Here is a 24,691-nt window from a genome sequence, read left to right as displayed (position 1 = left end):
GATGTTAAATGCATGACTGTGGTTCCAAATTGCCATTTCACATACTTTGTATTATAGGATATAAAATCTACCTCCTCTCAATCTATAAAATATTAGATGTATACCTATGATAGTCAAACCCACCCATAATTCAATATTCCCCCATTTTGTTTAAACCAAAGCAAATCAAAACCAAAAATGAAGCAAATGATTTCACTTTTGGAATAAAAACATTTGCACTTAACAAATGAGATGGAGAGGCATTCCCTTCTTAAGAAGGTTTCTAAGGCTACTTTAAAAAAGCTTGCATTTACAAAATAGTTGAGAAAAATAGTGCTATGGTGGTGCAGAGATACAAGCTTCATTCATTCATTATCTGACTTGGCCTCTTTCTCTCCTGCTTCATGAGAGGCCAGATTCTGCTCGGTCTCTGTTCTTTTCTGGCAGGTCAGTCTTCAGCTCCTTAGTCTCTTCAGCCTGTTTGCCATTTGTTTCCCTTTTCCCGTTTGTTTGCACTTTTCTGCCTAAGGATTTAGCCTTTCCTGCTGCCTTCTCGGGATTCATTTTCACATTTGTAGCAACAAGTTTAACTGACAACCTTGCACATCTCTTGGGCTCTCTCTTCACTGCACTTTGGACTGCGCTGACCCTCCTCTGGGGCATCTTGGTGTGTGCCCAGAGCCTACAAGCTGCTTAGTGCAGAGACACTTCTGGAAGCAGGGATGCCAGTCTGTCCCTCCTTCTGCCCTCCAGTAACTTTTAAACACAATATTTGGACAATGACCTCAGGGTGAAGATGGAGAGAACCCTAAAAAAAATATTAAACTCTAGTTTGTAGGCTTCTTTTACTCGGAGGCATGGGTTTGCCATGCAGAAAGATGGGGAAGATAGAATGAACCATGTATTGTTGGATTGGATTTGCTGCTGCTGCTAAGTCGCTTCAGTCGTGTCCAACTCTGTGCGACCCCACAGATGGCAGCCCACCAGGCTCCCCCGTCCCTGGGATTCTCCAGGCAAGAACACTGGAGTGGGTTGCCATTTCCTTCTCCAATGCATGAAAGTGAAAAGTGAAAGTGAAGTCGCTCAGTCATGTCTGACTCTTAGCGACCCCATGGACTGCAGCCTACCAGGGTCCTCCATCCATGGGATTTTCCAGGCAAGAGTACTGGAGTGGGGTGCCATTGGATTTAGAGTGACCTAATTTGAACTGTGGTGTTGGAGAAGACTCTTGAGAGTCCCTTGGATGGCAAGGAGATCCAACCAGTCCATTCTGAAGGAGATCAGCCCTGGGATTTCTTTGGAAGGACTGATGCTAAAGCTGAAACTCCAGTACTTTGGCCACCTCATGCGAAGAGTTGACTCACTGGAAAAGACTGATGCTGGGAGGGATTGGGTGTAGGAGGAGAAGGGGATGACAGAGGATGAGATGGCTGGATGGCATCACTGACTCGATGGACATGAATCTGAGTGAACTCTGCGAGTTGGTGCTGGACAGGGAGGCTTGGCATGCTGTGATTCATGGGGTCATAAAGAGTCGGACATGACTGAGCGACTAAACTGAACTGAATGTGTACTAATATATAGATATGTAAATAGATATAGATGTATATGGGTGAATATATGTGTCTACTTTTTAGCTTTGCTCACAGAGGGGGCCTAGAAGGAATAACATCCAAGAAACATTGGGCACATCTAACGCCCGGTATTTCCAAATGCTCAAAGGAACCCAAAGTCATTAAATGGCTGATTTCAAGACTGGGCAGGAAAAAAAAGCAAGATGAGTCTGTAATACCTAAGTGTGCCAGAAAGTAGGAAACTGTCCAAAGCATGAAGGGCATATGTCAAAAGGAAACAGGAACCATTTGTTAGGGACTTCCACCAACCAGATGAAGGATAATTCAAGTTTCTAAATAAATGATATTAAAGGGTTTTATTTCATTAAATAAAATAAGAATCCATGAGTCCATATTAATATAAGAAATAAAAGGAGAAGGGGAAGATCCTTCCTAGAGTAGGAAGCCAACTAATAAATGTAGAAGCCAGAGAAAGACAAATATCATATGATATCACTTATATGTGGAATCTAAACTATGACGTGTGTGGAGTGAAGTCGCTCAGTCGTGTCCGACTCTTTGCGACCCCATGGGCTGTAGCCTACCAGGTTCCTCCATCCATGGGATTCTCCAGGCAAGAGTACTGGAGTGTGTTGCCGAGCCCTCCACTAGGGGCTCTTTCTGACCCAGGGATGGAACCCAGGTGTCCTGCATTGCACGCAGATACTTTACCATCAGGTAAATAATTCTTTACCTACTTCCTTCTTCCGACCAAGGAAGCCCCTAAACTGTGACACAAATGAACTTATCTATGAAATAGAAATTGGCTCACAGACATACAGAACAGACCTGTGGTTGCCAGCAGGGAGAAGAGATGGAGGAAGGATGAAGGAGGAGTTTGGAGTTAATAGATGCAAACTATTATATATAGAATGGATAAACATCAAGGTCTTACTGTATAGCACAGGGAACTATATTCAATGTCCTATGATAACCCATAATGGAAAAGAATATAAAAATAATTTATAAATGTATATAACTGAATCACTTTGCTGTACAGCAGAAATTAACACAGCAATGCAAATCAACTATACTTCAATAAAAAATAAATTAAAAAGTTAACATAACCACTAATGGCACTGATCAACATCATGTGTCCCCTGATAAGGTGCACGAAGAACCCAACTTCGCTTCAGAGTTATTCCTGCCCAAAATGCATAACCTGAATATAAGTAGGAGTCAGCTGGTAAAGAATCTGCCTGCATTACAGGAGACCTGAGTTCCATCCCTGGGTTGGGAAGATCCCCTGGAGAAGGAAAAGGCTACCCACTCCAATATTCTGGCCTGGAGAATTCCATGGACTATAAAGTCCATTGGGGTCGCAAAAAGTCAGACACAACTAAACAACTTTCACTTCACTTTCAAACCTCAGACAAACATAAACAGGGATATTCTATCTAGTCAGTGCTGTTAAAAAGTCTTTAAACATAAAAGATTGTGTTTCAGGTTAAAGGAGATTGAATAGACGTGACAGCTGAATGAATGCACCATGTGTTTCTGAATTTTGTTTCTAAAAAGAACATTATTGAAACAAGTAGCAAAATCTGAACTAGCTCTGTAGTTGTTCAGTCACCCAGTCATGTCCAACTCTTTGCTAACCCATGGATTGCAGCATGCCAGGCCTCCCTCTCGCTCACCATCTTCCAAAGTTTGCCCAAGTTCATATCCATTGCATTGGTGATGCCATCCAGCTATCTCATCTTCTGACACCCTCTTTTCCTTCTGCCCTGTCTTTCCCTGCATCAGGGACTTTTCCAATGAGGTCTGTAGACAGGTAAAAAATACTGTGTCAATGTTAATTTTCTGATTTTGATCATAGTGCTGTTGTTATGTCAGACACTGTCTTTGCTTTTAGGAAATTATGTGGTGGTTTAGTCTCTAGGTCATGTCCAATTCTTGTGACCCCATGGACTGTAGCCCATCAGGCTCCTCTGTCTGTGGGGTTTCCCAGGCAAGAATATTGGAATGGGTTGCCATTTCCTTCTCCAGGGTATCTTCCCAACCCAGGGATTGAGTCCATGTCTCCTATATTGACAGGTAGGTTCTTTACCACTGGGCCACTCGGGAAACCCCTGGGAAATTTACACTAAAGTATTTAGGGATAAAGGGCCATTATGTCTACGAATTATTCTCAAATGACTTGGACAAATAACATGCATATAAAATAATGTCTAATTGCATATATTATATGTATATATGTAATATGATGTGTATGAAAGAAAGAAAGTGAAAGTGAAGTCGCTCAGTCGTGTCCAACTCTTTGGGACCCCATGGACTGTAGCCTACCAGGCTCCTCAGTCCATGGAATTCTCCAGGCAAGAGTCCTGGAGTGGGTTGCCTTATCCTTCTCCAGGGGATCTTCCTGACCCAGGGATCGAATCCAGGTCTCCCGCATCACAGGAAGATGCTTTACCACCTGAGCCAGCACAACATACATATATGTTACATATACATATGTAGGAAAGTCCTTACCTTGTAGAGACATTTTAAGGATTAAAGAGAAAGCTGCAGGAGACTTACTTCACTTAGTATGGTAATCCCTAGTTGCATTAGTTGCCTTCATTTTAATACCTGTGTTTAGAATGATAAAGTTTTAGGCATGACCATATTTTGATGTCACCTGCCAAAGCAGGAGAGCCAGAGATGTGGTCCTGGGTCAGGAAGATTCCTGGGAGGAGGAAATGGCAATCCACTCTGGTATTCTTGGCTGGAGAATCCCATGAAGAGCTCTTGGAGGGCTACGGTCTACGGGGTCACAAAGACTTGAACACAACTGAGGGACTGAGCACACACTCAAGTGTAAAGGGATTACTACTGTGCTTGGTGCACTATAGATGCCACATATATGTTAGTGATTGTTGTCATTATTGGCACTTCGTTTTTTCACCTCTAAAATGGGATTATTTACGCATATCCCAGAGGGTATTAACCAAGATAACATTTGTATAAGTGATACGTGAACCCTAATGTTCTCTGAAAAAATAAAGTCATCATTATTGAAATTATTTTTTAAATTCTTTGAGTACTTCCATAGAGCTTACTGGGGCTTCCCTGGTGGCTCAGATGGTAAAGAATCACCTGCAGTGCAAGAGACCCGGGTTCAATCCCTGGATTGGGAAGATCCCCTGGAGAAGGGAATGACTACTCACTCCAGTATTCTGGCCTGGAGAATTTCATGGACAGAGGAGCCTGACGTCTACAGTCCATAGGGTCACAGAGTCGGAAAAGACTGAGCAACGAACACTACACTCATAGAGTCTATTTTTTATAGCAATATTGACTCTTCTAATCTTCATAACAAAGAATATTTGTAGATATTATTGTCACCCCATTTCAAAGAGAAGGTAAGTAACTTGCCCAAGGTCATACAGCTAGTAAGTTGTCCATACAAGCTTTGAAACCAGACAGAATGACTTAAGTTTGTATTCTTAACCTCTATTCTATGCTGATTGTCATTCCTTTTACTACTTCATTTTAATTTCATCTATCCTAACACCTTCTCCAGGTTCTAGAATGAAATATTAGGGCTTCCCTGGTGGCTCAGATGGTAAAGAATCCACCTGCAATGCAGGAGACCTGGGTTCGATCCGTGGGTTGGGAAGATCCCCTGGAGGAGGGCATGGCAACCCACTCCAGTATTCTTGCCTGGAGAATTCCGTGGACAGAGGATCCTTGTGGGCTATAGTCTATGGGGTTGCAAAGAGCTGGACACGACTGAGTGACTAAGCACATAAGGTTCAGCACATGTGACAATCCCGTGGTGGGTGGCCTTCTCAGTACAACACAGTGCCGTTTTGAGTTTCATATATTTTTTTATACCCTCCTTTGCTTTTCATATTGAAGGCACCTTTTCTCTTTGGTATGTTATTCTGCTACTCTCCCTTATGTAAAATTATGAGCAAACGTTCTCATTTCACTCTCCTGTTTTGACTCTTCCCCAGACCTGCACATAGTGGTCTATGTTGTGACAGAATTCTAATTTTATAGAAGAAATGGAGCATAATGTTTTCCATTTTGTTTCAAGTCCCATTTCTGAAAATGACCAGTCCTTGGTCAGTAATTTGAGAGGATGAGCTGTTAGGTAACCAGCGTTCAGCAAAACTGGTACTCTTAAGCCTGTCTCTGGGTAAACTATTAAAATAGGACTCGGAAAGTGACTTAGGGGAGGAGTCTAGAAATAATTAGCTTCTCTCATGCTTTGCCTTTTGTTTTCTTGGTTAGAGATAATTATTCTAATTATTCAGTTTTATATGTTTAAACACAATAAATAATTTCTAGAAAGGTGACAACAAATACATAACAGCTATTGAAGTTTGTAAGAGATAACTGCAACGATTAAATTTCTGCTTACCTAAAATTCTGAAATATGAATTAAATTTTGGCACATTTGTTCCCAAATGCTAGCTTTAGAAATCTACAACTTAGCTCTACTCCCAAGGGGATTGCTCCTTCAGTTCACAAATTGGCAAATATATGAGGCAATCATGGCTACAAGTAACAGACAAATGAACTCTTGTTCTTTTAAGCCTGTCATGAAACAGTTGTGTTTAGGAAATGAGGAAGCGTGACTATTTGTATATTTTCATCCTCAGTCTTAAGGAAATGACCAGCATAAAGAGAAAGCAGTAGGGAAATGATTAAAAACAACAGCGGTAGAATGGTGTACTAAATGATGCTCCACACTTCTCTGAAGGTCTGTTCAATTTTCTTCATTCAAAAATTCTGTTCTTCAGTTTGCATGGTGTGGTCTGAATGTTTGTGTCCCCACAAAATTCACATGTTGGAATCCTAATACATGAAGTGATAATATGGGGAAGCAGGGACTTTGGGGTGATTGGGTGATGAGGATGGAACCCTCGTGGACAGGGTTTGTGCCCTTATAAAAGGTGCCCTGGGGAGCTCCCTCACTCTTTCCACCTTTTGAATGAGACCTCTGGAGCTCTTCACCCTCATAGTTTGCCTTTCCCTCTGGGAAGAATCCCTATGCCACTATACTGAAGCAGAGGCCAGACAAATATTCCCAGGTGGACATCCTCTCCCTATGAGATTGATACTGAATGGCTGCTGAGGCTGTCACTTCAGTCGTGTCCGACTCTGTGTGACCCCATAGACGGCAGCCCACCAGGCTCCCCCGTCCCTGGGATTCTCCAGGCAAGAATACTGGAGTGGGTTGCCATTTCCTTCTCCAATGCATGAAAGTGAAAACTGAAAGTGAAGTTGCTCAGTCGTGTCCAACCCTCAGCGACTCCATGGACCGAAGCGTACCAGGGTCCTCCGTCCATGGGATTTTCCAGGCAAGAGTACTGGAGTGGGGTGCCATTGCCTTCTCTGATACTGAGCAGTTGTGGCAACTTCTGATCTTCTTCATTTGCCTCTCCAGGCTCAAAACGTTCAACCTGTGAGCAAGCTGGGGTGATTCAGGCCAGTATCCTTGGCTTGCTGTACCTGGGGTACAGCTTCCACCCTACAAGTGGGGACTTGGTGGGGGGAAGAAGAAGCCAGTTCTTTTGGCCACACTGGAACAGAGTTTGTACAACATGATGCCAGGGAGATGAGAAACACCAGCGTCCTGACCCTCCCTGGTAAAGCCCCACACTGGAAACTGTGGATATAGGGAGCTCCTGTCTTCCTGGTGGCATGTACCCAAATTAGAGCTTCTGCAACACAGAACTATGAGGGGTGAGCAAGGCTTTTGCTGTTCTTGCAGACCTTGCTTCAGTGAATGTTTCTCTATTTGCTGTACACTGGTAGGACTGATGTTGAAGCTGAAACTCCAATACTTTGGCCACCTGATGCGAAGAGCTGACTCATTTGAAAAGACCCTGATGCTGGGAAAGATTGAGGGCGTGAGGAGAAGGGGACGATAGAGGATGAGATGGTTGGATGGCATCACCGACTCAATGGACATGGGTTTGGGTGAACTCCGGGAGTTGGTGATGGACAGTGAGGCCTGGTGTGCTGTGGTTCATGGGGTTGCAAAGAGTCGGACACGACTGAGCAACTGGACTGAACTGAAGACAATATCCCAAGATTTTAAATGATTATTCTATATAAATTTCAACAGTTTGCTATTTTGCTGGAGAGGGTTAACTGAGTTCTTTGCTTCCATCATTCCAGAAATCCTAATCCCCCCACCTTCTTTTTAACAGGATGAAGCTGAAGTCCAGAGAAATTGTGAATTGCTTCCACAGTGATGGGGCTGAGACCAGAACCCAAATTCAACGTTTTTTCCCTATTACTCCAGGTGCTTCAGTTGGGTAAAATGGCCATTTCTGTTGGGTCATATTTGAGTAGATGTGATCCAAGTAAAGGGTCAAAGACATAGAGAGATCTAGTAATCCAAGTTCAAAACTGCTTCACTGAGGTAATGTGTTGTCAATGACCCATTCTTTTGATTCTTAATGCTTTTCTTTTGATTCCTCTGTGCTTCATTGATCTCCCCTCTCTCTACTTTATCTGCCACCTCACCCTTTGCATATACTACTCAGGGTCCTTGGGCAGTGGTGAAATTCCCAGACAATTATTCTACTGAGAAGGCATAGGTAGCTTTGAGTCTTTCTTGTGGATATTGGTTTTATCAAACATAAATATTGAACTGGTGGTCTGATGTAGTAAATACAGTTTTTGATACCAAATTCAGTTTTTTTTAGATGGGGATGGAAAGTTTACTAAGCTAGTAAAGGATATATCAAAAACTTGCAATGTACCTCATAATTTATGAAGAAACCTTAAGAGGCATTCCCTTTAGAAAAAAAATCAGGGACAATATCACTGTTAGTATTAAACAAAGTATGAGGTATCCTCTACTACCTTTGTTTATAGTGATGTTTCCTAAGGCCCACGTGACTTCACATTCCAGGATGTCTGGCTCTAGGTGAGTGATCACACCATCATGGTTGTCTGGGTCATGAAGATCTTTTTCGTACAGTTCTTCTGTGTCTTCTTGCCACCTCTTCTTAATATCTTCTGCTTTGGTTAGGTCCATACCATTTCTATCCTTTATTGAGCCCATTTTTGCATGAGATGTTCCCTTGGCATCTCTAATTTTCTTGAAGAGATCTCTAGTCTTTCCCATTCTATTTCTTTGCACTGATCAGTGAAGAAGGCTTTCTTATCTCTCCTTGCTATTCTTTGGAACTCTGCATTCAAATGGGTATATCTTTCCTTTTCTCCTTTGTTTTTCACTTCTCTTCTTTTCTGAGCTATTTGTAAGGCCTCCTCAGAAAACCATTTTGCCTTTTTGCATTTCTTTTTTTGGGGGATGGTCTTGATCACTGCCTTCTATATAATGCAATGAACCTCTGTCCATAGTTCTTTAGGCACTCTGTCTATGTCAAGATCTAATCCCTTGATTCTATTTGTCGGTTCTGCTGTATAATCATAAGGGTTTTGATTTAGGTCATACCTGAATGGTCTAGTGCTTTTCCCTACTTTCTTCAATTTAAGTCTTCAGTTCAGCTCAGTTGCTCAGTTGTGTCCGACTCTTTGTGATGCCATAGACTGCAGGACTCCAGGCCTCCCTGTCCATCACCAACTCCTGGAGTTTATTCAAACTCATGTCCATTGAGTCGGTGATGCCATCCAACCATCTCATCCTCTGTCGTCCCCTTCTCCTCCCGCCTTCAATCATTCCCAGCATCAGGGTCTTTTCAAATGAGTCAGTTCTTTGCATCAGGTGGCCAAAGTACTGGAGTTTCAGCTCAGCATCAGTCCTTCCAATGAATATTCAGGACTGATTTCCTTTAGGATGAACTGATTGGAACTCCTTGCAGTCCAAGGGACTCTCAAGAGTCTTCTCCAACACCACAGTTCAAAAGCATCAATTCTTTGGCGCTCAGCTTTCTTCACAGTCAAACTCTCACATCCATACATGACTACTGGAAAAATCATAGCCTTGACTAGACAGATCTTTGTTGGTAATGTCTCTGTTTTTTAATATGCTGTCTAGGTTGGTCATAGCTTTTCTTCCAAGGAGCAAGCATCTTTTAATTTCATGGCTGCAATCACCATCTGCAGTGATTTTGGAGCCCCAAAAAATAAAGTCTGACACTGTTTCCACTGTTTCCCCATCTATTTCCCATGAAGTGATGGGACCAGATGCCATGATCTTCGCTTTCTGAATGTTGAGTTTTAAGCCAATTTTTTCACTCTCCTCTTTCACTTTCATCAAGGGGCTCTTTAGGTCTTCTTCACTTTCTGCCATAAGGGTGGTATCATCTGCATATCTGAGTTATTGATATTTCTCCTGGCAATCTTGATTCCTGCTTGTGCTTCATCAAGCCCAGCATTTCTCATGATGTACTCTGCATAGAAATTAAATAAGCAAGGTGACAATATACAGCCTTGATGTACTCTTTTTCCTATTAGGAACCAGTCTGTTGTTCCATGTCCAGTTCTAACTGTTGCTTCTTGACCTGCATACAGATTTCTCAAGAGGCAGGTTAGATGGCCTGGTATTCCCATCGCTTTCAGAATTTTCCACAGTTTGTGGTGATCCACATAGTCAAAGGCTTTGGCATAGTCAATAAAGCAGAAATAGATGTTTTTCTGGAACTCTTTTGCTTTTTTGATAATCCAACAGATGTTGGCAATTTGATCTCTGGTTCCTCTGCCTTTTCTAAATCCAACTTAAACATCTGGAAGTTCACTGTTCACATACTGTTAAAGCCTGGCTTGGAGAATTTTGAGCATTACTTTGCTAGCGTGTGAGATGAGTGCAATTGTGCGGTAGTGTGAGCATTCTTTGGCATTGCCTTTCTTTGGGATTGGAATGAAAATGGACCTTTTCCAGTCCTGTGGCCACTGCTGAGTTTTCCAAATTTGCTGGCATATTGAGTACAGCACTTTCACAGCATCATCTTTTAGGATTTGAAATAGCTCAACTGGAATTCCATCACCTCCACTAGCTTTGTTCATAGTGATGCTTCCTAAGGCCCACTTGACTTCGCACTCCAGGATGTCTGGCTCTAGGTGAGTGATCATACCACTGTGATTTTCTGGGTCATGAAGATCTTTTTTGTATAGTTCTTCTGTGTATTCTTGTCCCCTCTTCTTTATATCTTCTCCTTCTGTTAGGTCCAATTTAAGTCTGAATTTGCCAATAAGGAGTTCATGATCTGAGTCACAGTCATCTCCCTGTCTTGTTTTTGCTGACTGTATATAGTTTCTCTATCTTTGGCCGCAAAGAATAGAATCAATCTGATTTTGCTATTGAACATCTTGTGATGTTCATGTATAGAGTCTTCTCTTGTGTTGTTGGAAGAGGGTGTTTGCTATGATCAGTGTATTCTTTTGGCAAAACTCTGTTACCTTTTGACCTGTTTTGTACTCCAAGGCTAAATTTGCCTGTTACTCTAGGTATCTCTTGACTTCCTATGTTTGCATTTCAGTGCCCTATAATGAAAAGGACATCCTTTTTGGATATTAGTTCTAGAAGGTCTTGTAGGTCTTCACAGAACCATTCAGCTTCCGCTTCTTCAGCATTATTGGTCGGGGCATAGACTTAGATTACTGTGATATTGAATGGTTTGCCTTGGAAACGAACAGAGATCATTCTGTCGTTTTTGAGATTGAATCCAAGTACTGCATCTGACCTGCCTCCTGAGAAATCTGTATGCAGGTCAAGAAGCAACAGTTATAACCAGGCATGGAACAACAGACTGGTTCTAAATCAGGAAAGGAGTACGTCAAGGCTGTCTTTTGTCACGTGGCTTATTTAACTTATATGTAGAGTACATCATGTGAAATGCTGGGCTGGATGAAGCACAAGCTGGAATCAAGATTTCCAGAAGAACTATCAATAACCTCAGATATATAGATGACACCACCCTTATGGCAGAAAGTGAAGAAGAACTAAAGACCCCCTTAATGAAATTGAAAGAGGAGAGTGAAAAAGTTGGCTTAATACTAAACATTCAGAAAACTAAGATCATGGCATCTGGTCCCATCACTTCATGGCAAATAGATGGGGAAGAATGGAAACAGTGACAGACTATTTTGGGGGGCTCCAAAATCACTGCAGATGGTGACTGCAGTCATGAAATTAAAAGATGCTTTCTCCTTGGAAGAAAAGCTATGACCAACTTAGACAGAATATTAAAAAGCAGACACACTACTTTGTCAACAAAGGTCCGTGTTGTCAAAGCTATGGTTTTTCCAGTAGTCATGTATGGATGTGAGAGTTGGACCATAAAGAAAGCTGAGCACCAAAGAACTGATGCTCTTGAACTGTGGTGTTGGAGAAGACTGTTGAGAGTTCCTTGGACAGCAAGGAGTTCCAACTAGTCCATCCGAAAGGAGATCAGTCCTGAGTATTAATTGGAAGGATTGATGCTGAGCTGAAACTCCAGTACTTTGGCCACCTGATGCAAAGAACTGACTCATTTGAAAAGACCCTGATCTGGGAACGATTGAAGGCGGGAGGAGAAGGGGACGACAGAGCATGAGATGGTTGGATGGCATCACCACCTCACTGGACATGAGTTTGGGTAGGCTCTTGGATATGGTAGTGGACAGGGAAGCCAGGCGTGCTGCAGTCTATGGGTTCGCAAAGAGTTGGACATGACTGAGTGGCTGAACTGAACTGATGAGGTATCTGCCCAATGTTATAAAGGAATAAAAAGAAAAAAGTGTCTTGATTGGGGGAAAAGACAGAGGAAAAAAACCCAGCATTATTTGCAAATAGTATAATCTTCTAGCTAGTAAAAAGACACAATCAGAAAATAATTATAATCAGTAAGATAATGCAAGGGCTTCCCTGGTGGCTCAGCAGTAACAAATCTGCCTGCCAGTGCCTGCCAGGGCAGGAGAGGTAAGAGATGCAGATGCAGTCTCTGGTTTGGGAAAATTCCCTGTCGATGGAAATGGCAACCCACTCCAGTATTCTTGCCTGGAGAATCCCATGAACAGCGGAGCCGAGAGGGCTCCTGGCCATGGGGTCGCAAAGAGTTGGACACGACTCAAGGACTAAACAACAACAATGAAACCGAGCTAAGTTTGTTTTTGCAAGTTTGTCAGTAAGGTCAACTTACAAAACATGAAAGCTTTTTTTTTTTTTTCTCACCAACAGTAACCAATCATAAAGTGTTTTTAGAAAACCAAGATGTCTTTTGGATTATAAGCTCAGTTTTAGACCACAGTTCACCCACTTTCTTGCTGGGGGTTCTCTGGCATGTTGGGCAATCTTTCACAAGCTCAATTTCCTGCATCTGAAAAATGGGAATAATAATACCGTATAGAATGTTGTGAGGAAGTGGTGTGGTCAGGTGTATATAGAATTTAGCCTGGAATAGATATTCAGTCTGTGGCAGCTCCTTTTCGTCCTCAGTGTCTTGCTGTAAAGAGAAGTCGGTTGTCAGGGTTTCACTCACTGCTCCTTTTTTGCAGACTGTTGCTCAGTTTTCTGTTCCTGATGATATCTCTTTCGGATATTACGCTGTTCAATTGACGCACATCCTTAGTGCTTTACATAATATTGTGCTTTACCTCATATTAAATTCAGCACTTTACATAATATAAAAAAGGACAGAACTACCTTGGAGATAGAGTCTGAATTTCTTGTCATTTTGTCCTAGATTGTGAATTTGCCTTTCCTACTTCGATCCAGCCTCTTGTCTGTTCGTGTGGCTGTCTCATTAACCTCAGTTATCAGAGCATCTAGAAATAGTGAAGTAACTCACTAAATTAGTAGTCTGTAGTTCAAAGGGCAATTGTTTTATGTAAGTGTTTTAAAAGATTCATATCCTCCCAAACGTAAGCAAATCAGTAAATCTGTCCAGTCTAAGTGTGTTATGATTAGGTTGGATTAACCTCCTTCCATTAAAAGAAAAATGCAGAACTTTGTCCTGCAGCCAAAGGGAACTGGTTAATGTCCATCAGGGATTGACAAAGTAGTTGTTTGGTCCTAAGCTGACATTTCATTTTCCAACCTTGGGGTTTGTTCATGAAATCGGTGTGAGCCTTAGAGAATGCTGAGAGTGCACAAAGGGTGTGTGTGTGTGTGTGTGTGTGTTGGCTTCAGTAGGAGGGGTCTGTCTGTGACCTTGAAAGTTCATAGAGAGGTCATGACAAGTAACCAAGGATCGTAATAATAATTAAGAATTACAATGTGTTTATAATGCTGAGGCCTTATTCTAAGTGCTTCCTAAGTCTTCATTCATTTAATGCTCACAGCAATCCTGTCAGGTAGTTATGATTATTGTTCCCATTTTATTTATTTTTTAACTTATTTTATATTGGTGGGTAGTTGATCAACAATGTTGTGTTAGCTTCAGGTGTACAGCAAAGTGATTCATTTACTGACATCCATACCTATTCTTTTTCAATATTCCCATTTTATAGATGAGGATCCTGAGGCCCAGAGAAGTAACTTGCCCATGGTCAGAGTTGGCGTAGAAACTAAGATGGCCAGCTGCAAAACTGATACCGTTAACTATTATGCTGCCTATTGCATAATGATGTGGGCTATGAAGCAGCATATTCAAAAGCAGAGACATTACTTTGCCAACAAAGGATCGTCTAGTCAAGGCTATGGTTTTTCCTATGGTCATGTATGGATGTGAGAGTTGGACTGTGAAGAAAGCTGAGTGCCAAAGAATTGATGCTTTTGAACTGTGGTGTTGGAGAAGACTCTTGAGAGTCCCTTGGACTGCAAGGAGATCCAACCAGTCCATTCTGAAGGAGATCAGCCCTGGGATTTCTTTGGAAGGAATGATGCTAAAGCTGAAACTCCAGTACTTTGGCCACCTCATGTGAAGAGTTGACTCATTGGAAAAGACTGTGATGCTGGGAGGGATTGGGGGCAGGAGGAGAAGGGGACGACAGAGGATGAGATGGCTGGATGGCATCACTGACTCGATGGATGTGAGTCTGGGTGAACTCCGGGAGTTGGTGATGGACAGGGAGGCCTGGCGTGCTGCGATTCATGGGGTTGCAAAGAGTCGGACACAACTGAGCGACTGAACTGAACTGAACTGAACTGAAAGCTGAATTCTTGCATTTTTTTTCAACTTTTTTTTTTTTGTGGTAAAACACATATACTATAAAATTTACCATCTTAACATTTTAAGTGTATAGTTCAGTGGTATAAAATACTGCTTTTCTTTTTAAATTTATTTTTTCTCCCCCAGAGCTTTACTGAGGTCTGACTGACAAACAAAAATGAAATCTACGTATTTAGAGTGTACACTCTTCATCCAAGTAGCCTAGGTAAAGGTTGCCCAGCAAGGAGATAGCAAGGTATATTCCTCCACAGACTTGCCACTGACAGAGGCAACCTGGCTCAACAGGGATGTTTCCCAGTCAAGCCTGGGGGGTTCTGCTTTCAATCCCAGCAGAACACGTGTCTGACCCCCAGGACCTCACACCGTCAGCCCCAGAGATTGGAACAGAGGCCACTCTGATTGAGGCTAGAGTGGCAGTTGCAGCAGACAGAGGTTGGCTCTTGAAAACTGCCTGGGGAGCTTCTGCATGAATTTTTTAGGGCGAGCAGAGTTCAAGCTGATAATTCAGAAGTGTCCCAGAACAACGCTGAAGTGATATCCATGCGGAGGGGAACAGGAGAGAGGGAGAAAGCAGAGAAGTCCAGGGCCCAACCCCCAGGACGGCTCTGCAGCAGGTCAGTGTGAAAGCAGTTATCTCTCTGAAGAGAAACTGAGACGATATTACAGTGAAGGCAGCCACTTTGAGAGCAGCCTACTGACAAGGAGCTCAGCTGGGAAGCTAGGGCAGTGCTCCTGGGCACCCGAGATGCTGGGGCACCACTTCCATCTAAAATGGACCTTAGGGAGGAGCCGCATGCCAAGAGCTATCCTGACTCTGAATCTTCTATTAGACTGGTCCCTGTGTCTTCCAACACACAAGATATGGCTGCTGACATCATTAGCTGCTGTTTGCTGATTTAAATGGCATCGGTAAGCATAGCATGCATTCTATTTGTGTTGAATCTTTTATTCTTGAGGCTAGTTGCTTGCTTCTTACTTTACAAAGTATTTCTTTGATGTGATGTAGGCCCCTAAAGAAAGTAGCTAAATAAACCATTGACTACAAAACTCAGACTCCACACAAGTATGCTGTGATAACTTGCTGACCATCAGTAGAAGATTTTTATCTGCCATTTGCCCTATTGGGGGAGGGCTGGAGGGGAAAATACCTCTGAAAATCCACGCTAAATTTAGCAATCATTAATTGTACCAAAGCAAATGCAGGAGGAGTACTTTTTGCCCTGATCTTCAATTGCACGAAAGACCTTTGCTTTCTTGCCGCCTCATTAGAAAGTGTCTTTACTGACAGGACACTGTATCTTTTGCCTTGAAGAGGGAAGGAGAAAAAGTATGTCATAAACTAGAGTTACACATGTCTGGGATGTCATTCTCAATTTTAATTCAAGCAGGGGGCTTATCTATTAATAGTTTTTTGTCTAATGGAATGAAGGCATCTTATAGCTTGTCTATATTCAAATTGATTTCCTCTTACCAAATAACAAATGCAAATGACTGCTCAACGTGGATTGATTGATACTATACCCAAAAGCCACTGACTCGGAAGATCCCAGCTGTTGAGAATCTCAAAAAGATTTTGGCCCATTGGGCCACAGTGGAATCCCAGTGGAAAGATGGGGAACAACTCCCACCCTACAGAAAGGAGATAGACTCCATTAGTGCTCTGATAGCTGTTGTTGTTTAGTTGCTAAGTCAGGTCCATCTCTTTTGAGACCCCATGGACTGTAGCCTGCCAAGCTCCTCTGTCCATGGGATTTCCTGGGCAAGAATACCAGAGTGGGTTGCCATTTCCTTCTTCAGGGGATTTTCCTGACCTAGGAGTTGAACCTGAGTCTCCTCTTGGCAGGCACATTCTTTACTGCTGAGCCACATGGGAAGCCCCCTGAAAGGTGTTCCTGGGACCCAAATGGACCCTGTGCTGACGGGCTTTCTGTTCTTTCCCTTCCTTTGCTGACATCCTCTCCTCTCAAGCCATCCACCTCCTTCTCCTCTTCTCTCTCCTGTCTTTACCTTTCCTCCACTGGCCCCTTTGTTTTTCTCAATTTCTTCTTTTCCCTTGCCTTTTCATTTCTAGTTTTTCCTATTGTCATGGCAGAGTTGAATTTGAATTTACCTAATAATAACCATGTTGAACATATTTGTATGGTTTATTTGCCATCCTTATATCTTCTTTGCCATCTTTTAAAATTAGGTTGTTTGCTTTCTTATGCTGGAGTTTCTCTTTCTGTCTCTGTCTCTTTCTCTCTATAGATACATCTATAGATAGATATACATATATATAGATATATACAGATATATCTATAAATAGATATAGACACACACCGGATCCAAGTTCCTCAGCAAATATTTTATTACAATTATTTCCTCCCATTCTGTGGTTTATATTTTCATTTTTTTAACATTTACCTTTGAAGAATAGAAGTTTTAAATTTTGATGAAATCAGATTTGACATAAAAGCATGAACCATAAGAGGCTATAAATAGATAAACTGGACTTCATAAAAGTTAAAAATTGCTAGTCTTTGAAAGTCTTTATTAAAAAAGAAAGTAATAAAGGAGGGGGCTAACCACATACTGGGAGGAAATATTTGCAAAACATGTGTGATAAAAGATTTGTATTCAGGAAACGTATAACACTCTTGCTATCAATAGTTGGAAGATAAGCAATTAAATTTTTAAAAGAAAGAATATTTGAATAGACATTAACCAAAGAAAATACATGGATGATCAATAAGTACATGAAAAGATGCTCAATGTCTTTAGTTATTAAGGAAATACAAATTAAAACTACCATGAGATATCACTACACACCTACTGCAATGACTAATATCTAAAACAAGACAAAAACTTACCTGTGGTAGTAAGTAGGAAACTCTCAGGCATTTTTGGTGGCAATGCAAAGTAATAAGCCATTAAAAAACAATTTGACAATTTCTTATTAAGCATGCACTTATGATACACACATACATACATATATACGCATGTCTCCTATTAATCCAATTCTTAATCACCCAAGAGAAATTTAGAACAAAGATCTGTATGCAAATGTGCACAGAAGCTTTATTCATAAAAGCCAAAAATTTAGAACTACTCAAATGTCTGCCATTTGGGAACTGATAAACAAATTGCGGTACAGTTGCACAGTGGACTACGACTCAGCAATAAAAAAGAGAATGAACTACTAACACAACACTGGAGGGTATCGAAAGCCTGATGATTACAAGAACTCAGATACAAAAGACTACATCTTATATGTTTCCATTTATATGGAGTTCTGGAAAAGGCAAAGCCACAGAGAGAGAAAACAGACCAGGGTGTGAGAGGGGACTGACTTCAAAGGGGCACAAATGAAGTCTTTGATGTGGTGAAAATAGCTTGGATCTTGACTAGGGTTGTAGTTACATGACTGTTTATGTTTCTCAAAACTCACTAATGTGTACTTTAAAAGAGTAAATTTTACCTTATGTAAATTATTTCTCAAAAAGCTAATTAAAAAAATGATAAAGCACACAGTTGTGGTTTGGGATCCTGCTGTCCATTTGGGGCCTCTGCCACCCCGTCTGCCCATTGTTCCTGACTGTCCAAGGCTTACTCTGTGCACCTCCCAGCACCACGGTTCCCAGACCTGTCCTACTGAAGTTCTCTGACCTTCCCTCTACTAACCTCAATCAAATTTACTTCTCCATCTCGCCTTCCCATAACGGGCAGTTTTCAGCTAGCTTACCAAGGTGAAAATTTTCAGCCTTATCTATTTTTTAAAAAATCCTCTTTTTAGCCCTTGTTGGTGGCCATTTCCTATAGTTGATTCTTCCACATTAAGGGAGCTCAGTGGGCCCTTCTGAAGAATACATGTTCGGAGCAGGTATCAGCTCTGATATTGGCAAAAAAGTTAGTTGTGGGGTGGTTTCAGGACTCCTTTGACTATATCATGCCCAAGACAAAACTCTAGGTGTAAAATGGTCTCCATTATTACGTACCATAATACGTTAGGAACACCTGAGAATGGGCTACATGTGGAATTTAGTTTTCAACTTTAAATATGAACAAGTTCTTAGTTTTAATACTTTTCACCTAATGGTGACTGCACCTTTATCCTTGTAAACTGAAACCTGTATGTCTCTCTTAAATTCCCAAATAAAATTCTGTTGCTGCTGCTGCTGCTAAGTCGCTTCAGTCGTGTCCGACTCTGTGCGACCCCATAGACGGCAGCCCACTAGGCTCCCCCGTCCCTGGGATTCTCCAGGCAAGAACACTGGAGTGGGTTGCCGTTTCCTTCTCCAATGCATGAAAGTGAAAAGTGAAAGTGAAGTCACTCAGTCGTGTTCAACTCTTTTCGGCCCCATGGACTGCAGCCCTCCAGGCTCCTCCGTCCACGGGATTTTCCAGGCAAGAGTACTGGAGTGGGGTGCCATCACCTTCTCCGAAAACTCTGCTACTTCTACACTTTTCTTTGTTCATGTTCCAAGGTCCTCTTATTCTGGGGGAGAAAACGCTAACCCTTATGCTAAAAGTAAAAGTACATCTCTAGTAAAGTGCCATCTCTGTAACAAAACCTCTATAACAAAAAATTTCAAAGCTCTGGTTTTTATGTATATGCTGCAATTAGATTTCTAGGACTTACCCATCTTGCATAACTGAAACTTGTACACTTTGACTAATAGCTCTCTATCTCTTCTTTCCAGACCTTCTGGCAACCAAGAAGTTTCTATAAGTTTGATTGTTTTAGATAACTAATAGTACTTAAAAATTGCCAAAAAGGGTGAACTTTATGTTGGGTGTCCTTATCATATTAAACAAACAAATAAGGTGGGAGAGAACTTTTGGAAATAATAAGTAGGTTTGAGGTGTTGATTGTGGTGATGGTTTCAATGAATGTATACTTACCTCCAAACTCATCATTATATACATTACATATGCAAGCTTTTTATTTGTTAATCATATCTTAACAAATCAATTTTTAAAGAAAAAACGTGCAGATTATAGCTTACTTATTCTAAGCAACAGTGGGCAATAAAAGGACTCGACCCTCTGATTTCATTATTACTGAATTTGACCTATGTGTTTTCAGGATTGCTCTGAGAGAAAAGAGAGTGTTCCTGAATAGATTGTTATATTTCTCTATAATTAAAAGAAAAATCTTAAAGGAGATCTATTTTATCTCACAAATTTAGATTTTCAATGAGTAATTTTATGCTGAAAATATCAAGGAATGTTATTTTAAGTTAAAAATATGTACATATACTACTTAAAAATATGGGCATATATAACATATATACTGTATATAATGTGTGTGTGCTAGTAGCTCAGTTATGTCTGACTCTTTGCAACCCCATAGACTGTAGCTCACCAGGCTCTTCTGTCCATGGACTTCTCCAGGCAAAAATACTGGAGTGGGTTGCCATTTCCTTCTCCAGGGGATCTTTCCAAATCAGGGATTGAACCTGGGTCTCCCACATTGCAGGCAGACTCTTTACAGCCTGAGCCACCTATATCTATAGTCTATGTAACAACTATGCATATAGATATTAGATTAACATTAACTTATTAGAAAGTGAAACATAAAATCAGGTTGCATAACATATCTTAATATTAGGCATTAGGCACACAATGTACAGGGAACATAATAACGAGGATATTTATGTCTCATTTTATTTTATGTCATCTCATCCTATTTACATTATTCTTTGATGTGTTCATAGGCTATAGATTACCTTCAAACCTTCTTGTCAATGACATTTTCTAAAGAGACACCTACATCCTAGGAAATCAATATTGTGCTTGGAGTTACAAGAATGTTTCAATCTGTTATGACTGTTCACCTCTTATCAAAAACTCTATATCTTATTGAGCCAGACTCTGTGCAGATTCTTCTTCTGCCAATGTTTAATTTGTAGAACTTTCCAGCCATAAAAAGTAAATTACTTCTTTAATGGGAATGAATAAACATGTATCTTTGCTTAACTAACTTAGCAGTTCTGTAATTAGCTGAGACATATTCCATTCATAATTTTACAACCTTATCAATATTCAACAAATATTTGAATATTTGTCAATTACTTACTGTGTGAAAAGCCCTGTACTAGGTGCTAAAATGGTGTTACAATGGTAAATATGACATCATCCCTGGAATCAAAGATACTAGTAGGGTTAGAAAGCATGTATGCACATAACTGTAATAAAAGAACTTAATTGTAGGTGTGGCTCCAGTCAAGTACTGCTGAAGTTCAGAGAAGGAATAAAGAAATGCATAATGCACCATATGCCATTGGTTCATGGAATGGCAATAGCCACTGAGGCTGAAATGAAGGTTGTACGAAGATGAATACATTGTCATCAGGCTAGAAATTTAGGTTGGTATAGACTGAAAAATCTTGTATATTGCAGTAGAAAATCTGACAAATAAATTAGATGTTTTCCAGCACACAAGATACTCAGTCCCTTCTGCTGCCATTGACCACATTCCCTCATCCACTAGGGACTTTGACTCACAGCCTTCACCATTTCAGACGCGCCACCTTCATCCTTGGTTACACCAATGTCCAAAATGGACAACCTTTCTAATATACTGGCCTCTATTTCTTTCAGTTTCAGTTCAGTCATTCAGTTGTGTCCAACTCTTTGGGACCCCATGGACTGCAGCACGCCAGGCCTCCCTGTCCATCACCAACTCCTGGAGTTTACTCAAACTCGTATCCATTGAGTCAGTGATGCCATCCAACCATCTCATCCTCTGTCGTCCCCTTCTTCTCCCGCCTTCAATCTTTCCCAGCATCAGGGTCTTTTCAAATGAGTCAGTTCTTCTCATCAGGTGGCCAAAGTATTGGAGTTTCAGCTTCGGCATCAGTCCTTCCAATGAACACTCAGGACTGATTTCCTTTAGGATGGACTGGTGGGATCTCCTTGCAGTCCAAGGGATTCTCAAGAGTCTTCTCCAACACCATTATTCCTTTATCTTTGTTAACTCCCCACTTCCATGACAGCATTCTGTACTTAGTCATTACCAAAAACTGCTTCATATTTGACATCTTCTATTACTATTTCCCACTCTATCAACAGACATGCATTTTTCCAGTTCTTTCATTCTGTTCCTCTTACTACACCTGTACTTTGATGGTACCAAGACCTCTATTGGTCCCGTCTCATTACTCCCTTCTCTATGTAGCCTGGATCCTGTGGTCTACAACGTCCATATTCGTATTGGTATCTTCCCTTACTTGAAACATAACTTTATATTCATACCTCCTGGCAAAAATTCAACTTCTGGATCAATCAATCGATTTGCTTTCTCTACTTCAATACCAAGGCTGCTGGGGAAACAAATTCTGCAATATACAGAGAATTTCATGATACCTTCCTAATTTGCTTGCTGTCTCAACTGGGTCTTCCACATTACTCGCTGAGTTTCTGTATTTCCCTGATCTGCTGCTTTTTTCCATTCCCAACCTATGCTCTCATTTTCAGAATATAATTTCAACTCCTGCTTCACAGAGATACCAGAAGCCATCTCAAGGAAAATTTCTCATTTCCTTGTCTTCCAGCCACTAACTTACCATTCTCCACATCCAGTATATAGCTGGTAACTGAAGCCGTGAGAAAGATTAACATTGTCTAGGAGATAATGTGTACATAGCACACTGATTTTCAGTATTTAAGGTATAATCTGGATCACCTAGGGTGCTGAATTAAAATGCAGATGTTGGGATGTTGTGAGATTCTCAAATGATAAGTGTTAGTCTCTCAGTCATGTCCAACTCTTTGCAACACCATGGACTATATGGACTATATCCTGCCAGGCCCCTCTTCCATGGGATCCTCCAGGCAAGAATACTGGAGTGGGTTGCCATTTTCTTCTCCAGGGGATCTTCCCAACCCAGGGATTGAACCCGGGTGTCCTGCATTACAGGTAGATTCTTTACCATCTGAGCCACCAGGGAAGTCATAAGGGGCGATTAATTAAATTTACATTTGTGCTGAGCATCTTAGGGCATGATGACCCACGTGATCTCAGAATCATACTTAAAAAATAATGATGTAGAGTGAGCATAGGAGGGAGATAAGAGCAGAACCTTGAGGCATACCACCATTTAAGAGGAACCCGTATGAGTGATCCAGTAGGGAAAGATAGAGAGGAAAACCGGAAGAGCATTATGCCATAAAAAGGGGGGAGGGTGGGAAAGGGAATTTCAAGTAGGCAGATGAGGTCAATAATGCCAAATTCTCCAGAGATGTTAAGAAATAAGACTAACCAGTTCTGTTTAGTTTATACTAAAAAGGTGGGAGAAGTAGTTAATGGTTTGCTAAAAAAGATTTCACTATGAGGAAAAAGGTATACTGCAGTGGTTTATGGAGAGAATTGGAGATAAGGCAGTGTGTGCGATGAATACAGACTTTTCAAGAAGTGTAACTACAAAGGTGAAAAGATTAGGGCAGCAGTTGGAAAAGATCATGAGATTCTAGACTGAAGACTCCTGGAAGGCAGGGACTGTGTTTGCTTTGGCCCCTAGGACCCAGTCCAGTCCCACTACATGTTTGCTAAGTGAAATAATTCCTTCAGGTGTATGTACTTACATGTTTCTCTCTGTGATACCAGTTTGGTTGAAATAGTCCTCAAAGACTCTTAGTGGCAAAGTCTGAGGAGGCAAATAGTTGGTGACCCCCAAAACGCTTAAGGTCACTAGTGATTGAGAAAGGAGGAAGGGGAGTATTTCATTTAAAACAGTTTAGGAACTAGCTCAGGGGCCCCTACTTTTTTCTTTCTTTCTTTGGTTCAGTTAATGACTGAGTCAGAAAATATGTGAAAAAAAAGTGGGAAAAAATAAGTGTAGAAATGTGGGTAGGGCCAGATCACAGAGAATTTGGAATTCCAGGTAAGAAATCTGCTATGCCAGACAAAGGTTTTTGAGCAGAAAAGAGACAAAATGCATAGGTTAAGTGGATGTTTCAAACTTAAATGTCTTAGACCCTACCTGCCTCATGGGAACTATACCTCTTTCTTTCTGCTCATAGCATCTCTAGCCATGTGCTGAGAGCCAGTGGAATGGACTGGTCAAAAACAGGGGCTTGAGAGTCAGATAGACTTCCTTTCTTCTATATCTGGCTCTGCCTTTTACTCATCGGGTGTCTTAGTGAGTCTTCATTTCTTCATCTTTAAAGTCAGGTTGGGATTCGGGAGATAACGTGTACAAAGTATTTGACATAGGTTAAGCATAAAATACAAATTGACCACCATTAGTGACTTCCCTTTCACTTTTCACTTTCATGCATTGGAGAAGGAAATGGCAACCCACTCCAGTGTTCTTGCCTGGAGAATCCCAGGGATGGGGGAGCCTGGTGGGCTGCCGTCTATAGGGTCGCACAGAGTCAGACACGACTGAAGCGACTTAGCAGCAGCAGCAGCAGCAGTGTTATTATGGAGAATTATGGGGAAGTCCTCCTGGTGAGAGCACCTACTTCTCAGCCAGAAGCAACAATTTTCTTTTCTCAGAACTTCACACTTTTTAAGATGGCAATAGCACAGACCCTTTTAACCATTAGACTAAATGCATCTTAAGCATATCACATGATACCCCACATGTATAATTAGGGTGAAGATAAAAAGCAACTGTTGCTAAAGCTTGACTACTACTTTGTCACTTCACAAAATGGAGTTGCAATGCTTGCATTCTAAACCCTTTTTTAATGTTTCTATTTTCAGAAAGCTTGTAAGAGACTCAGGCAATTTTGGCCAATGTTATTTTTCAGCTGATGCAGACATGCTCAAATTGAGAAAGTTAGAATATAATCCAATATGGAGTAATTTTTTGATGGTTGAATAAAAAAATAGTCTCCTATAGATGGTCTGTCCACTGGACAGCTGAGATTGCAGTGTGAGACTCCCCAGTGACTTACTTCCAAATTAGTGACAGGAAAAGAGGATGGATCTATTTTTGCATTTAGCAGGGCATTAAAGAGTCTGCTAGTTATCCATCGCCCATCACCAAATTTTATGTATTTTTCAAAGGATTGAGGTATAAAATGCCTTTTGTGGGCACATGGCGCTTAAAGTGAGCATGTTGTTAATGATTTGTTTAGCTGATTGCCTTTAGCTAAGATACAATTACC

General features: G+C 41.1%; 1 pseudogene; it reads right to left on the bottom strand.

Moving 5' to 3' along the window:
• Positions 1-344: 344 nt before the first annotated feature.
• Positions 345-642, bottom strand: LOC113888183 (annotated as a pseudogene).
• Between the last annotated feature and the right edge of the window lie 24,049 nt (positions 643-24,691).

The sequence above is a fragment of the Bos indicus x Bos taurus genome, chromosome X, assembly GCF_003369695.1.
Source record: "Bos indicus x Bos taurus breed Angus x Brahman F1 hybrid chromosome X, Bos_hybrid_MaternalHap_v2.0, whole genome shotgun sequence".
Classification (NCBI taxonomy): Eukaryota; Metazoa; Chordata; class Mammalia; order Artiodactyla; family Bovidae; genus Bos; species Bos indicus x Bos taurus.
This window is presented reverse-complemented; position numbering and strand designations above follow the sequence as displayed.